Consider the following 6,765-nt stretch of genomic DNA (forward strand, 5'->3'; position numbering starts at 1 on the left):
TATTAAATTGTTTATGATTTCCATTTTGGTTTTTAATAAATTAATTGAAATAAATGAAATTTGTTTGAGTAATACAAAAATAAATATTTATTAAAAAACAAAAAGAAATATGATTGGTTCAACAAAATACATATTGTCAATAATAATGTGGCTGAGATTTGCTGACCATTTAAAATATAAGAAATATGATTGGTTCAACAAAATAATATTGACATATAAAAAATATTTTCTCACATTGTTAAAAAAAACATTGTCTCACATCATCTTTATTATATTGTTACTAAAATAAAAATACAAATAAAAATTACGATATTGATTTTTTTTCATAATTGTTTGGCATTCAATAAAATATGTTATTAAATTGTCTCACAATTCACTATATTATTATTATTAAAATAAAAATAAAAATTAGTTTGTTTCATGAAATCATTAATTTCATAAATTCATTAGTTCATATTTACATTTCAATAAAATATATTTGACATTTTTTTGAAAGAGAAATATATTTGAAATAGTCTTAACCAAACAAATAGTGTCACATTACTATAATTATTATGAAATAAAAATAAAAGATAATAATTAGTTCATTTCATTAATCCAATATTCCTTTATTATTCTTTTTTTCATTAATTGTTAAATGCACGAAAATGCTTGGTTTGGTTTAGACGCCACATGTCACTTTAAAAAACAAATGTTTGGTTTGGTTTATAATGCCACATGTCAACACCAAAAGAAGAGAAAATAACTTCCATAATGGGACATGAAATAGGTCCTAAATTTATATTATATAGATACTACCGATTTGTTGTATCGTCGTCAACTTTTTGTGTTCCAATAGCATTGGGAAAAAATCCTTCTACTTCTATGCTAATTTTTGTAATCTTCTTTATTTATTTGCTTGATGATGATGTCATCATTTTATTGATTATGCATTTATATATTTTTCTATAATATTTATGATAAACAATCTTGACCCCGCTTATTGAAATTTATGGACCCGGTACTGGTTAGGAGTAATAAAAAAGAGAGATGCTATATGGTGCGAATGATTTAGTGCGAAAATTCACGAATCACTTGTGAGGCACTTCACTTGCACAATAACAAGATGGTTCCATTTGCGGAATACACAGGGTGGCTGCCATTAAAATCAATTTATATTAAAAAATAATAATATAATAATAGTACCATTTACCACAATACAGGGGTGGTTGGAAGTAAAAGGGGTGGTTGGAAGTAAAAGTAGAATTACACCTATTCGTGGATTTTCGTTTAGTGATGGTTCGCACTAAAAATCATTTTCCAATAAAAAATGCATGAGATGTTGACGCTTAGAAACAGCCATATATAAAATGAGTGGTACCATGACAATCTAAATTCCCATTTGCACATACCTTCGGACAGTTAGAAAATTCTATTTTTTAAAATACTCACTAGAATCGTTATTTTTTTCATGTTAGATTTTGATTCGGTATATATATTAGGTCAAATGCATCTAAAAGTCCTTTAAGTTTTTCGTTTTTCCTAAAGTGGTCCTTTAAGTTTCAAAAGTCCCAAACAAATCTTTTTAGTTTTTGAATCGTTTCAAACAAGTCCTTTTAGAGGATGATGGTGATGATTCAGATGATAGCAACAAAGAGCATTATCCACCATTTGTCATGCCTAAAAAGATGACTAATTTTAAGTGGGTGTTAGGAGCCAGATTTGGTACCAAAGATGAGTTCAAGGAAGCAATTACCAACTATGCTATCTATAATAGGACTTGTTTGAAACGATTCAAAAACTAAAAGGACTTGTTTGGGATTTTTGAAACTTAAATGACCACTTTGGAAAAAACGAAAAACTTAAAAGATCTTTAGATGCATTTGACCTATATATTATAATCTTAGTTTATTCATATTTCGGAATTTCAATTGATTTAGACAAGTGTATTTAATTGTTTATCAAGTAATAAAGTATAAGTTGATTATCTTATTCATAGGGATTGTCGTTCCAATTAGGCAATTTACGTTACTTACTTCAGAACAATAAAATAAAAACAATAAAATAAAAGATAAAGTGGGGTTTTGCAATTTAGTCTGATTGTAGCAAAGTAATAGTAGTTAACCTATTTTGATAGAAGAATGTTAGCAAATGGTTAGGATTTTTTGAATATCCTCTATTCGTTTGTTGGAATCAATTAATGTTCAAATATTATTCAGATTTATTAAACGTTTTCTATCTAAGTGATGAGTTCGTGGGGTTTTACTACCTACTAGTTGTCACGTTGCACCTACCGATCACACGAGTTTGTACATATGTGGGGTCTTATTTATAAGTAAGAGGGCCCAAAAACCCATTGCCTTAAGGTTTTTGGGTAAGAGTGTGGCGTCTCTCTCACTAGTGCGGTTGTTCTAGCCTTGATGTGGACGAACCCCAAACTCCCCTTATGACCCAACAATGTCTTCTTTTGATGAGGTTGATGCTGAAGCCAATAATATGCATAAAACTTGGATTCAACTTATTCGTGAATTAGCTGTTATGGAAGAAGATTTCAACGTTGCTTTCAACAAAAGGGAATATATCTAAAGCAAGCATGCATGGCTAATATTTCTTTATAATGTAACATTTATTTTCCCCACGGATGGTTTGTAGGCCTTAAATAGTTCTTATCAATAAACATTTTTTGTTCGTCCAATTTTAGGATTTGAATCATACACATGTTTCTTGTTTGAATCCTTTTGATGATAAAAGGTTCCTGCCAACTTGAAGACCACTTTTCGAACCTCGGACTTTCAACACTTATTGGTGAACTTGATTTCCATACCAAATCCCCTACTTGAAAACTTTTTTTTTTCTTTTCATTCTTTTAGCATAAAATGTGTTCACCTTACTCTTTTTATCAATGACGTAGTTTTTTTGGTGGTGTCTTCTTCTTTTTTTTTTTTTTGGTGGTGACAATGAGGTAGTTTAAAGCCACCACAAAATTACAAGATACATTTTTCATAGGTTAAAAATTCACTAATCGTCTTGTAGATTAATTAATTATAGTCTTTTTTGACAAAAAAATAATTATAATTTTATAGCAACGGTCTAGTTTTCCATATCTTCTAAAATCAAAAGGCATTCGAAGCTATTAAAATCAATTAAAAGGTAAGAGAAATGTAAATTGAAGTGTTTGAAAATAATAAATGTGATAATGTTACTGCATAAAATAAATAAAATTATAGGCTTTAAAGTAAGATAAATTTATTTTTCAACTTAACTATTTAAGTTATTATATTAGTGGTTTGGTTGGAAAGAATGTGTGAGAGATATGCTTGAATTAGATAGAGGTCATAATAGCTCCAAAATTAAGAGAGAAAAAGACGATTTAAATAACACTCTTTGCTGCTTTCTTTTTTAAATTTATTTTATAATCATCACCTTAATAGTACAAAACAATAACCGCGAAGTCTATGGAAATGCGAAAAAAATACAATTATTTGATGCCAACATAATAACTAAATGATAGCTCGTGTAATATTCTAACATACGGTATATTGTTTATATTTCTAATGTTGGAACTCATAATTCTCTGCAAAGCGTTTATGTCCTCTCTTGAGTTTGGTACTCAGAATCAGTGAATCGTTGCATAATATACACACACGCATTCAAAACACATAACACTAGACCCAATATGATGTGGACAATCATCTTCAGTTTCACATGGACGGTACTGTGCTGTAATGAAAAAAAGATAACAAAATAATGTTATTAAAACACAATAAAAGATTGTGTACGATCTATAAAGTAAATAATGAAATTTTAAAATGATGGAAAAAAGGTTTACGGGATGTTGTTGTGACATGAAACAAGAAAAGAAACAGAATAGTGACATAAACAAAATTGATAATTTCAGCCATAGTCTTTTCTCTTTGCACGTAAAATGTTGAATATGATTTTATCACTTTATAGTGTGAAATTCCACACTCACGAAAAAATAATTAAGGAGTTTTTAGCATTTACAAAGTTGTAAAAACCCTTCATAAATTTTGAATCATTAAAATATAGAGGTTTTTTTTTAACAATCATTAAAATAGAGTTGATTAAAATAATCCCCTAAACCGGTTAGTCCCCTAGAAACCCTTCACAAGTTTTTAGCATTTACAAAGTTGTAAAAACCCTGCATGTGAAATGAATATTCCAAAAAATAATTAACGTAAGATGCTAAATTTTGATTAAAATAGTCCCCTAAACTGGTTAGAGGAACATGAATTAAAAACAATTATACAATGGTTTTTGTTTCAATAAATAGATTAAAATTTGATCTTGTTATAATGTATAAAATTTATGCTCTAATAAAAAATAATTAAATAGTTTTTAGCATTTATAAATTTGTAAAACCATTCATAAAATTATAATTATTATTAGACACATATGTGTGAAAGATTAACTTTTCTTATCTGTGGATGATTTGTTTGAATTGGGATTTCCAATTTCTAATGCTTATTAGTTGTGTATGCATTTGATGAACGGATGTGGTATTTGCCACACCACTACCAGTTAAATAATAAGAATTAGGAATTGATCTTTTTTCTTCCATGAAATCCTACATTGTTTGTTCCTCCAATCTAACAGACATGTTGTTTTAAGTCATAAAAAGAGACGTGGTTCGCTAGTAGAACATGCATGTACATACCCCTTTATTTTCCCGAGATTACAACATATTTTTTGTTATGAATTTGAAATCAAATCTCACACTAATTAATTTAGTTGTGTGGAGAAAAAAAAAGTAGTAACCAATAATCAAAGTAATCTAAGCAACAACAATATACTTATATCTAATCTACTAATTAAGTGCAAAACACAAACGACAAGCATTAAGATAAATGGAGAAGAGAAACAAACACACCAAAAATATGTCCATCCAGTTTTCTCCAACAACATTGACCTATATCTGGTGCAGAGAGATATCTTCGCTTCACTATCAATGAGTTCTTTACAAAAAGATACAAAATAGATAAAAATAATTAGTTTCAACAACCTTTCCAAGAACAATGATAATTTCAATCATTTTCCCGAATGTCTTCTTGTGACCAAGAGACTCAATGATTTTCACTCACCTGAGGTGTTTATAACTGTTTCCCAACCCAAGAATCTCGCCCAAAGATAATCAACTCTTAGCCTTTAAGTCCACTAAAAGTTCCCTCATTTGGTTACTTGAAATTGCCCATCGAATGGGTCAAATAATGCTTACATAGTGTTCAAATTTGGAACAAATCGCGACACGATTTGACCGGATCGGGCCATGATTTTCAGTTTCATACACAGTATTGTAGCCAACAAGAAAAATTGTGCGGAGTTTTCTGACGAATCAGAAACACCCATTTTTATAGCACCATCAAATCGTGCATGATTTTATCCAGAAAGCTCAAGGCTCTACAATGAGTCATATCACAACAATTTTTCACCTTACTATAAAATAGTGGTGATGCCAATTTAACTATCAATCACCTTACTCTTTATTCTTACATCTAACTACACTATGTAGATCCACAAGCTTTTATCTTTACCTTTTAAACCCTCGGATTGCTTTCCCCCTTCTTGAATATCTTTGCATCTAACTACACTAGGATCTTTTGGTTGTTCCACAAGTTAACTGTAACATCTTCATCCCTTAGAGTGCACATTTATGTCCTTTTGAAGATTTTATTGCTATCCACTAGAGCATAACACACAAGGATTCCAAAGTTGTACCATTTAGTTGCCATCAACTTGTCTTCTAGTCCCGGTAGCGGAAGACCACCTAAATCCGAGCTTTCTCTACCTCGACTTCCAAATGTGTGCATTCATTATGTTTTTAAGCTTGTAGCCTCCAAGAATAATTATGAGTATTCTTACCTCTGCCTCTTCAAACTGACCTTGATTATACTTAGCACCGCCTTTCCAGGCTGAAGTTGTGTGTTTAATGTCTCTCCAAATGAACGCCCCTTCTACATGAATGTCAACTTGCAAGTGTTATAATTTCCAAGGTGAAAAACTTCACCTTCTTCTTCTTTCCAACATGACACCAAAAATACACATGTATGTGCAGAGTCATCATTGGCCCCTAACTCGGGACAATCCATCCTGAAACGACCAATCTTATGACACTCGAAGAACCTATACAAATGTTGTGAAGGAGACAACCGCATCATCTATGTGTGAAATGTTAGTTATTGTATGTGACCAAGTCTTTGGCTCATAGGTAATTTCTGAACCAACAACTCTATTCCTTTAGGATGATGGAGTCCAAAACCATCATGGAGCAATTGACAAAGATCAATAAAATTATTGATGATTTGGATAACATTGAGGTGAACATTGAGGATGAAGACAAGACTCTACTTTTACTGTGTGCTTCACCTAGATCTTTTGAGTCCTTCAAGGATACCATGATTTATGGCAAGGAAGGCACTGCCACCTTGAAGGAAGTACAAGCGGATTTGAAAACCAAAGAGGTATCTAAGTCCAGGGACTTCAGATTTGCTGATAGTGGTGCATGCTTGAGTGTCTCAGGTGGGAAAGGTGCAGATATAGGAAACCTGGAAAACTCAAAGGGTAGTGAGAAGTCGAAGTATATATGATTCAATAGTCACAAGACCAATCACTTCAAGAGGGATTGTCCTGAGTTAATGGACATTGATAACTCCGTGCAAGTTGCAGTTGCCACAGAGGATTATGAGGATGCGGGTACTCTGGTGGTGTCATGTTAGGGAGAAGAAGGTGAAGTTTATCACATTGGAAACGATGACACTTTCAAGTTAA

At 31.3% G+C, this 6,765-nt stretch overlaps 1 long non-coding RNA gene across 1 annotated transcript; it reads right to left on the reverse strand.

Annotated features, from left to right (window-relative positions):
* Nucleotides 1–3,348: 3,348 nt before the first annotated feature.
* On the reverse strand, nt 3,349–3,945 carry LOC146923638 (uncharacterized). Its single transcript, XR_015010921.1, has 2 exons — nt 3,809–3,945; nt 3,349–3,699 (listed from the first exon to the last, which is right to left on the reverse strand). It is a non-coding gene; the product is annotated as an uncharacterized LOC146923638 (long non-coding RNA).
* Between the last annotated feature and the right edge of the window lie 2,820 nt (nt 3,946–6,765).

This window comes from Medicago sativa, chromosome 5 (assembly GCF_051527215.1).
Source record: "Medicago sativa cultivar Bolivia chromosome 5, Bolivia_mono, whole genome shotgun sequence".
Classification (NCBI taxonomy): domain Eukaryota; kingdom Viridiplantae; phylum Streptophyta; class Magnoliopsida; order Fabales; family Fabaceae; genus Medicago; species Medicago sativa.